Consider the following 11,808-nt stretch of genomic DNA (forward strand, 5'->3'; position numbering starts at 1 on the left):
GTTCATCCACCGGGGTGAATGACAGTTCTCGGCAACAGAGTCTCTCTTCCACCACGGGGTTCACAACGACTTTGCGCTCCTTTATACGGCCACTGTAGTAAATGTCACAAGGACCTACTCGCCTTAGTCCTTGTCCCGTCCATCGCATTTCTTAGACGGCGGTGATGTCTGCCTTCACTCTAACGATGTCATCGCTAAGCAGCAGCACCTTCTCATTTAAGGGACCGGACAACCCAAGTCCATGCCCATAAATCGTTATATTAGTGCGTTTGCCATGGTAGTCATCAAAGGGTGGTCTCTCATCCCATGCTCTTTATGGTTTTTCAGTAGTACTTAGTGTTTATTACGTAGCGGATCCCAAACACAGCACACAACCCTCTGAAAGGGATGTTTCGCCTTCTCGCTTAAGCTCGCCTTCAAAGGGATGTTGCCTGGCTACCCAGAGGATACTTGGTCAAAGACCGGAAGTCGTGAGCTGCTTGAGCCATATGTAAAGAAATTGTTTCTGTTCACTCCCAAGTGAATGGCAAGCAAAGAACTTACAGCAAACATTAGTCATCTATAAATTAGCAATGTCAAACTTCGGTTTAACACTTTCACTAAAATTTATTTTTAGTCATTTGCTGTGGTAATTCTTTTGAATTTAATTTTTCGGTAATTTTGCAACGAAAAGTTGTTGCAGACAGCTTATACCTTTATCAACTTTAACAGACGGACACATACAAGTGTGTAATTGAATTAAAGTCTGTGAGTTTTCAAGTCACATAAGCTGAAAGAAATGAATTTAAGACACACATAATTGAAGTGTTGTTGTTGATTTACCAAATGCACAGCTGAATATTATGCATTAACATGGCAGACATTTGAAAGGCTATTATAAATTTATAAATTTCTCATTTCACCATAATTTTAATGCTTTTCTTTGAATTTCATTTTGGTCAACCAAGTGCATATATGAAGAAACGAGAAGCTTAAAAAGCATACAAATAATTGTTTGTTTGAAGTAAATTTTCACAGTATTTTTCAGAATTTTTACACCTGAACGCTATAGATTTCAAGCAGACAATGACAGAACTAAAATATTTCTCGGGCTAAGAGATTGATGTCATTGTGCTCAATAGTGCGTATGAGTAACATTTGGCATGTATTTTATCATGAAAAGATTTTCTTAGAAATATAATAAATATTTTCCTATTTATTATAGCGGATTTGTGGTTTAAATAACTTTAAAAGGGGAAAGCAAATTGCATTTAATGATTTCCTTCAATAAGTTTGTACTAACAAAAAGTGAGTACGTGTGACATTTCGAATAGAAGTAGTTTAAAGCTTTCAATAATTTGTTTAAAACGTGAAAACTATTAAACACTTGGATTGTATATTTTAATCACCCTAAGAGACGAAAGATCAAACTGGCAATAATTTCTTTTAGTTTTCTATAACTACACACTGTACTTTACTCAATTCACTTTTAAAGGCAAACAATTTAATGTATTAGCTTTTCATTATTTATTATAACAGATCAGGTAAATTTTCATCATGCGCCAGATCTGGTAAAAGACTAGTGAAAGGAAGATCGACACACAACACCTCTTCGTCGATTTTAAAGCCGCCTTCGACAGCACGAAAAGAAACTACCTCTATGCCGCTATGTCTGAACTTGGATCACCTCAATAATAATATGGTTGTGATGTGGAGCAATACCAAAAGCTTTCGCAGAGCGGAATAGCGAAAGTTCAATCTTTAACAATCGCGCAGTTAATGCGGCTTTCTATAAACTGGGTAACGAAGCCAAGCGTATGGATATTGTTGTCAACGAGGGCAAGACGAAATTTCTCTTGTGATCAAAGAGAAAGTAATCGCATTCGTGACTGGGCTCACACGTCACTATTAACAATAATAACCTTGAAGTCGTAGATAACTTCATCTATCTGGGAACCAGCATTACCGCCAACAAAAAAGTCATTCCCGAAATCCAACGCAGAATAACTCTAGCCAACAGGTGCTACTACGGTCTGAGTAGGCAATTGAAAAATAAAGTACTCTCTTGATGAATCATGACCAAACTCCCTTATTATTCCTGTCTTGCTATAGAGTGCGAAGGCATGGACAACGACATCATCTGATGAAGCGGCCTTAGGAGTGTTCAAGAGAAATTTATTCACATAGTTAGCACTAATGAATTTAAAACATTTACCAGCGAATTAAAGCAAAGTTTGTTAATGGTAGATAACCAACACAAATTATAATATTATTAAATTCATCTTACTACCATTTATCAAAATTCGTGCTCTTGCTATGATTAAATCAATATAACTCTTCTAAATATTTTCTTCTGCATTTGTTAGCAGTTCCAATCACCACTGAAAAGCAATGCTTACTTGCATCACTGAACTCCACAAAAATAAACATTTGCACTCGTTCAGCTATGAAACAACTTTGAAAATACACTTATTTACTTAATCAAAGCACCGCATACAAATTAGTATGCCAGCACAACTAACGCCCACAAAAATACATAGTGTGGGAACAGAAATAGTGAGAAATAAGGAAGGAGAAATTGAAATTAATACTTTTCAGTAGTTTAACGTTGTTATTATAAATTTTAAGGGAATAAAGGTTAACGAAAAATTTTTAATTAGAAATAACGATTTTATTTTGGGAGTAAAGGATCTCTTATTTCAAAACAAGGACAGAAAATGAATAAAATGTCCGAGAATGTGTTACATTTAATAGTTGAATTGATATTTAACTTGTTATTCTCCTTAACCTACTATCAACTCAATTTATCTTAAGCATTTTAAGCCGATTACATACACATCACAATATATCGAAACCAAAGAGAGTAAAATGTTTACAACTTTTTGATTCTGCAATTACAAGAATATTGACATGCTAACTAATGCTTTGATCGGAAATCTCAATAAGTGCCAACCGAGCCGACTTTTGTTTTTTCCAGCAGCCAATCTATATATATGAAATTCTATCTCTACGATTTGTTTATAATAATTGGTACTAAAACAAAATAAAGTTTAGCTCAGAAAATCTGTTATTTTACTGATTATCTCTCCTACTCAACAGCTTAAAGTCATACCTTTATTAAATACAAAAAAAAAAGTTTTATATAATTTACTAATTTTTCTGTTTTGAAGCGACATTTTATTTAAAAATAAATAAAACAAGCAAGGAAGGGCTAAGTTCGAGTGCAACCAAAAATTTTATACTCTTGCAACTTGCAAGAATCAAGTATTTCCCTGATACTTTAAGGTGTACAACCAATCATATAAAGCCAGATGTTCAAAAATCCTGATATTAGTTATATGGAGGCTAGATCAAGTTTTCGTCCAATTTCGGTTATTTTAAGCACAAAGAAATACCGTTATGAATAAAACATGCTCTTTTTTTATCCCTAATTTCAGTCGCGCAAAAATAACCTTCGGATGTTTTGTGGCTGTAATTTTTTAAAAATATGAAAAACTTTTTGACTCTGCTTGTGGATTATTTTTATTTGGTCTTTTAAAGTTTTTTACATCAAGTCGAGAATATGATATCATGTAAATAGCTGCCGCCACAGTTGATTGTCATTTCAGAAGTCTGGAGTGGTCAAATCAGGCGATCTTGCTAGTCAGTGCACATTGCCAAAAGCGAGAGATGAGGCGCCCGGGAAATGCATCCTTCAGCAAATGGATTGTGGCACGTGCAGTGCGTGCCGTTGCACCGTCCTGTTGGAACCACATGTTTTCCAATCCCAATTCATCAAGTTTCGTCTTCGAAGAAAAAAGGTCCGATGACTCCTCCAGCGAAAACATCACACCATACAGTGACTTTGAGCGGGTGTAATGGTCCCCTGAAGCGTAAATTTTGCTTATTTACGTACCTGCCCTAAAAATGGAAAAGGGCCCCATCACTCATGAATATTTTTGATGAAAAATCATCTTCCTCTTGGTGGTGATTATGGATGGCTAGAGCGTATGTTAGACGCGATTGGCGGTCAGCAGCTAACAGCTGATGCACCGTCTGTGCCTTTGTACGGAAACATCTCTAAATCTTATACCAAAATTTGCTGTAAACACCGTCAACTAATACCCATTTGCCTGGCACGTTTTTTCTAGGCGATGTCGACGGCGCTTCCATGACATCAACAGCAGCAATATTCTCTGCAGAACGGGTCTGGCACGCCGCGGCATCTCGTTTTGTGCCAGTCTCTTCGAGGCTAGCGGCTAAACGTCGCAGTTTCACCAGTAGGCGTCGTATGGCCTGGAAATCTGCAACGAAGCTCACGTTGTACCAAAGTCACCGACCGATTATTGGTAAAATAAATAGTCACCAATAACCCGTGTTCTGGAGCAGTGCATTTGTTTACTATACAAATGTCAAATGCAGAACTGACATTAGAAGGTCAATTGCAAAATTTATACAGCATCTTCTGATAGGAGGGATTACTTTTGCGCCTGTACATATACAGAAAGTATATCACACATTGACCGACATTTTCGATCAAAAGTCTAAATATTCGATACCTATTAGCTTGACCAGTTATTATTTGGATTTAAACAATTTTATTTGATTTAATTTAAAAAAATTCTTCTTTACTTGTGTACTGGAAACTGAACGAATTAATCGAAATTTAAAATTGAGATATGGGATTTTGCAAACAGTGAGCGTTAGCACGCCCATTTGTCCAATTTCCATACCAGCTCTCTCATACCATCTAAGTGGTAAAATTTAATGTCTCTGGAGTATTTAGTCTGCAGAAGTTCTTATAGGATTTGTTGCTCAGCCAATTTGGTTGTTGTGAGCTTAAGTGGCTTAGAAGATATATACATTAGACTTGTTAGGTGCGGAGCCACGCCCAATTTTCAAAATATTTATCGGATTCTCCAATATCTAAAAACTTTCAAAATTAATAACCGATTACTAAAAACATTAATTTCTGTATATTTATACTCTTGTGCCCACTTGCTACACAGTATTATAGTTTTGTTCGTCTAACGGTTGTACGTATCACCTAAAAGTAATCGAGATAGATAGAGGGCTATATATATGTATATATAAATGATCAATATGACGAGAAAAGTTGAAATCGGTTGACTGTATGTATGTCCGTCCGTCCGTCCGTCCTTCCGTCGTGCAAGCTGTAACTTGAGAGTAAAAATTAGAGATATCTCAATGCAACTCAGTATGTGGGTTCGAAAAAAACCGAGTTCGTAGATGGGTGTATTCGGATGACTTCACGCCCACAAATCGCTATTAACCGAAAACGTATAAAGTACCATAACTAAGCACCTAATTAAGCTGTAAATGTGGTACAGAGGATCGGAATAGCAAAAGGCACCCTTAGGGAAAAATTTATTTGAAAAATTGTGACTGACCTCGCCCTTTAACAAGTTTAATGCACATATCTCTTAAACCCCTTGAAAGTTACAACAACCAAAGTTGCTGAGAATCAGGATTTTCGAACCTCTCGGCTGACCTTACTCTATATGATTGGTTTTACATGTACACTTTAAGGTATTTCCCTGTCTTTGATTCTTGCAAGTTGCAAGAGTATTAAATTTTCGGTTGCACCCGAACTAAGCCATTCCTTAGTTGTTAAATTTTGTATTATTGTTCTTTATATTCTGTTTCTACATCATTTCGCTGTTGGTTCACAACCAAGTTTTTATGACTACTATTTGGTAATTCTCCTTGTGGGAGCGTTTTTCAGCGTTTTTGAATCGAAAAATTTGTTTCGAAAAAGTGAAAAACGCAACTTGTTCCTTACCACACCAACAACAACAAACTACCAGCATACCTCATACTTCTTATACCCTCACTTTCATAAGCACTCACAGTTTGTTTGGCAAAATTGCATTGCTTTTGATCCACATTTCCTGCGACATCTTCACTTACGATTACCAAACCCCACAACAATTCAATGACATGAATAACAACAAACAAGTAAATAACAAGACTGCGTCAAGTATTGCAGCAATGAAGTGAAATCAAATCAAATCAAATGAAAGGAATTTTGTGTGACCTAGCAAAGACTAGACGGCAACAAATAAGGACACCACACAGGTAAATCAGGAAATGAAGGATAGCTGGCGGTTGAGAAATGTGATGAGCGACCAGCAGCAGTGACACAAACATACATACATACATGCATAGTTACACGAATTTCGGAGCGTTTTCGTGCAGGAAATGATTTTGTGGTAAATAAACTCGATTTTGGTTTTACTTAAATTCAATGATGATTATTTCGGAGTTAAGAAGAGTTTTTAAACGAATAAACACAATCAGTAATAGTATATGTGAAAAGTCAAAAAGCAAAGAATATACATACAAACATACCCTTAGTAAGTTGTATATATATTCTTATATATTTATATATGTCCATACCAAAAAATATCCGCTTGACTTTGCCACAATCAGCTTGAAGGGCACACAGGTGGTTGTTAAACTAAACGGAGTTGCCACTACAACAGTAAGAACAACAAATAATCATGGAAAAAGTGCTGTTTTCTGCTTGCTTGCTAACTTTTACTTGTGTATTATGTGGTGTTGTTATTCTTGTGAGTGATTTTTATTGCCGTTGTTGTTGTACTTGTTTACATCTGTTAACAATATTCACGACCATTCTATTGTCATGCGACAATAATTGGATATTTAGAATGATTGATTGGATTTTTTTATGCTTGTATACATACAACAACAAATCCAATGTTATTGTCACTACATGCAATCACACAATTGAGTTGACAGTGCATTATTTGGATTTACACTTAAACTTTGGCCGCTCTGAGGTGAATTAGCAGAATTACGCAGATTGGCTTGATTCTTCTCATTAATTGTTTTTGTAAATGCACAAAGTTTTGTTTAGTGGTAATTAGTACGACATTAATCAATCAGACATTGTTTTAATCCTGAGGAATTAAGTCCATAAGTAAGTCTAAGTGTACGTATTAATATGTTTAAAAACTTAAATAACGTAGTATAAGTTTAAATCTAAATCTTAGACTAAGTCCGGGTGTAAGTTTAAGTCGATATGCGAGTCTATATCGAAGCCTCAGAGTAATTCTATGACAGAGTGTAAGTATAAGTATAAGTATAAGTATAAGTATAAGTATAAGTATAAGTATAAGTATAAGTATAAGTATAAGTATAAGTATAAGTATAAGTATAAGTATAAAGTATAGATGAGTATATATAAGTATAAGTATAAGTATAAGTATAAGTAGTATAAGTATAAGATAAAATATAAGTATAAGTATAAGTATAAGTATAAGTATAAGTATAAGTATAATAAGTATAGAAATATAAGTATAAAGTATAAGTATAAGAAGTATAAAGTATAAGTATAAGTATAATAGGAATTATAAGTATAAGTATAAGTAAGTATAAAATTATAAGTATAAGATATATAAGTATAAGTATAAGTATAAGTATAAGTATAAGTATAAGTATAAGTATATAAGTATAAGTATAAGTATAAGTATAAGTATAAGTATAAGTATAAGTATAAGTATAAGTAAAAGTATAAGTATAAGTATAAGTATAAGTATAAGTATAAGTATAAGTATAAAAGTATAAGTATAAGTATAAATTGTAAGTATATATAAAGTATAAGTATAAGTATAAGTATAAGTATAGAGTATAAGTATAAGTATAAGTATAAGTATAAGTATAAGTATAAGTATAAGTATAAGTATAAGTATAAGTATAAGTATAAGTATTAGTATATAAGTGCTTATGAATAACTAAAAATTTTCACTAAGCTAATATTTATTCCATTGAAATGTAAAACGACACTTTATACTTTGCATGAACCATTTTATTTTTTTCTTTTTATTTTTAATCGTTTTTTATTGACGCAATTGTTCCTTAAAAGTTTTAATAAAAAAACTACTTTCTAAATTTAATTCATTAAAACAAACGCTAATCGTTTTTATTGACTCAATTCTTTAAACATATTTAAAGCATATTTATACATAATCATTTATATTTTTTCGCTTTCCTTGAGAACATCAACAATTTGCTCAGCTAGGTGAACATAAAAATGCATAAAAAGTTGAAGCAAATAATAAATTACAGTAAGCTGCTGCCATTACTCACCCCAACGGGGTCAATCAAACAAAACAAACTTTAGTTGACGTTAATTGGCATAAAGCGCAAAAAATTGAATTAGAAAACCCGCCTTCACCCACACACACACAGACGCATAATCCCATGTGCGCGGTCACCTTGCCAACACAAACACACAATAAATCTGGCATTCACGCCAATGTCCTTCAAATTTATTGATCTAACAAAGACAAGTTGCCTGGCGAGATCCGCACAGAAGCCGCAGAGGTGAAGAGAAAGCAAAAACAACAAATAGCAAAAACAAAAGTGTGGGAATGTGCAGTTGTTAGTAAGTGCCGAGTGTGTTTTGTTGTAGTTGTGCGAGTGCGAATAAAAGTTGGATAAATTAAAATTGAAATATTGCAAGGACATAAATTTCGATTTGATTGCCACAAGCTGTGCGGCCAACATTACGCCAAGCAAGAAAGAAGATAAAGCACAAGACGAGCAGATAATACGAGCGAAGCATGGTAAGTTGTGCCTTGACACAGCAGGTGTAATGAAGCTTTTGTGCTAAGCAATATAAGTGAAAGAGATATATTTGTATGAGTGTATGTGTTTGTGTAAATATATCTTTCGGCGAGTTAGACTTACAACTGTATTTGACAAACCAAAATTACTCAGAATCACACAGCGGGTTTACGCATGCAAGTGCATTGTTTGTTGTTGTATTTGCTTGAGAAAAAGTTGTAAGTATTTTTCTTTTAGTAAATACTTCAGCTCCTGAAGTTGATGACTTAAACTTTTGCTTTTCATTAAGGCTGCCAAGTATACTCAGTAATGAAATTATTACTTTGACAAACTTGCTTTTGCACTGAAGAAGGTGGCATTGCTTTTCCAATTTTGTTGCCAGTAATTATAAAAATAACAATATAATTAAATAATATTAAAATAAGAAAAAACGTTAACTTGCGCTGCACCGAAGCTAATATACCCTTCACAAGTGCATTTCTCCTAGTAACTATGTGTTCAGTTTGTATGGAAGCTATATGCTAAAGTAATCCGATCTGAATCAATTTTTTCGGAGATTATGTTATTACCTTAAGCAACAATCTATACCAAATTTCGTGAAGATAGCATGTCAAATGCGAAAGTTTTCCATACAAGCCCTTGATTCAATCGTTCGGTTTGTATGGCAGCTATATGTTATAGTGGTCCGATATCGGCCGTTCCGACAAATGAGCAGTTTCTTGAAAAGAAAATGACGTTTACAAAATTTCAAAACGATATCTTAAAAACTGAGGGACTAGTTCGTATATATACAGACAGACGGACAGACAGACAGATGGACATGGCTAAATCGACTCAGCTCAACATATTGATCATTTATATATATACTTTATAGGGTCTCCGACGCTTCCTTCTGAGTGTTACATACTTCGTGACAAACTTAATATACCATGTTCAGGGTATAATAAAATTATATGAAAGTCTCCAACAAATTTTACTGTTAGTATTACATAATAAGTTTAGAGAATTCAAGCACTAAGCGCTAGAAAGAAAATACTATATATATTTTCACTTCTTAATAATTAATCGGTTAAAGTAATATTTAATTAATAATCATTTGTCACAATCACTAAACAATTAATAATTAATAGTGACCACTTTATAAAAAATACTTTGGAATTTTTAGTAAATCGTAATTAATGTGCTATAATGTCATATCGACATCCATTTTTGATTAATAATCATTAATCATTGCATTGAATGGTCAATATCTTCAACTCTGACGGTGCCACTGAAATCGTGTCATATTTTGAACTTAATATGTTTTAAACGCATTTTCTGAAGATGGCCAGTTGACCGACAATAGGCTTTCTTATGCAGATCATCTCGAATAAGTCTTGACGTCGATCTGGTCAATATATTGGCTAGTCGAAAAAGTCTTTTCGTATTTTGTCAATACTAGATTTCGTATATGTCGTAGTGTTGGAAAGTGAGATTTAAGCTTCATTTAACCAAAAAAAAATTTAATTCGGGGAAGTTGAAAAAGTTACAAAAATAATGAAGAAATTCGCTATATTTTGAAATTTTTGTATTAAAATAAAAGAATGCCACGCAAGCCATCAATGAAATTTGTGTACTTTGCGGAGACGATGCTGGAAATTGACCATATTTGTTTATTTATTTATTAGTATAAATATAAAAAACTAAGTTGAAGTTTGGTTAGAAAGACTTTTTCGACTACTCCCTTTAATAATTTTTCCTCATACAATTTTCTGTTTTAGAAAAACGAAAGTCATTATTCGTAGCACATTGAACTTGGGGAAGTATCAACCCGCTTTTATCTATTATCTATTAACATGTCACATACTGAAAAAGTGCTCTCTGGGTTTTATTAAGATACCTTACATACAGTCACCAATCAACAACATCAATTGTACATATATCTCACACATTAACCGATATTTTCGGTCAAAAGTCAGCTATAGCCCAGGTATCTATAGCTGACTTTCCACATATTCAGTGCCTAGGAGTTTGAACAGTTTTTGATGGATGTTTGATGGACAATTTTTTTTTATAAAAAATAAAAATGGTATACTCTAAAGGCAGCATTAGCGCCTTAAGTTTTATTCCATTATATTAATTACTTCTTGATTTGTGCACTAGAAAGGTAAAGAACCGAATGGAGCTTTTAATTCTGATATATGGGGAGTAGGTGTGATTCCAGTCCGAGTTCAACCATTTTTGCACTGTAACATAGAAATATAGGCAATATGCAACGTGCCAAATTTTTTCGAAATCGGTTAGTTGGGTCCCAAGATATGGGACTTCACTAAAAAGTGTGCCGCGCCACCCTCATCGTCCTATCTTTACACCGGCTCCAGTTCAAATAATATTTGGGCTTCGCGAATTTGGTTGTTCTAGCTTTAGTAGTTTAGTACAAATGTACCTTAAACTTCTTGGAGGGCGGTGCGAAGTCCACTTTTTCAAAATTTTTTGTCCACAGGTGCCTTTTGCTACCGCGATCCCCAGTGCAATTACAGTTCTATATCATAATTTAGTAATTAGGTATTGCACTTTATAGATTTTCGGTAAATGGCGATTTGTGGGCGTGACAGTGATACGATTACGCCCATCTACGAAGTCATACTTTTTTTTTATACTAAGGAACCCGCAAACCTGTGGTTTTATAAAGATATTTCAATTTTTACTGCAGCTACAACTTGCACGGACGGAGAAACGACAGACAGACAGTCACCCAGATTCCACTTTTCCTCGTCACCCATATTAATGGCTTGTCAAAAAAGTCTTGAGGTATTTTTATTAAATTTTTTTTTATTGAAATTGAAATTAAATTTTGATGACTCATGCCCAGCTCTTGACCGATGCTACGGCTGCTACTATGCCGGTCTCTTTCGACCAATTCAGCGATTTTATCGCAATTTTCGACGACAGGCCTTCCGGAGCGTGGCGCATCTTCGACCACCTCTACACCAGAACGAAAACGTTGAAACCATCGTTGTGCGGTGGAATTGGAAACTGTATCGGGTCCATAAACTGCACAAATTTTATTGGCGGCTTGGGATGCATTTTTGCCTTTATCGTAGTAGTAATGTAAAATATGCCGTATTTTCTCTTTATTTTGCTCCATGTTTACGACGCTATAACTCACGAACGACTTAAAAGAAACGACAATCAATCAAACACGTGTTAGCGCGTGAAATGAGCTTCCCAAAAAGGTATAGCATGAGCCCGATGCGA

The 11,808-nt window shown here is 34.3% G+C and overlaps 1 pseudogene; it reads right to left on the reverse strand.

Moving 5' to 3' along the window:
- Positions 1-4,038: 4,038 nt before the first annotated feature.
- Positions 4,039-11,808, reverse strand: part of LOC120780008 — an 8,828-nt pseudogene continuing 1,058 nt past the window's right edge.

This window comes from Bactrocera tryoni, unplaced genomic scaffold (genome assembly GCF_016617805.1).
Source record: "Bactrocera tryoni isolate S06 unplaced genomic scaffold, CSIRO_BtryS06_freeze2 scaffold_120, whole genome shotgun sequence".
Lineage (NCBI taxonomy): Eukaryota > Metazoa > Arthropoda > Insecta > Diptera > Tephritidae > Bactrocera > Bactrocera tryoni.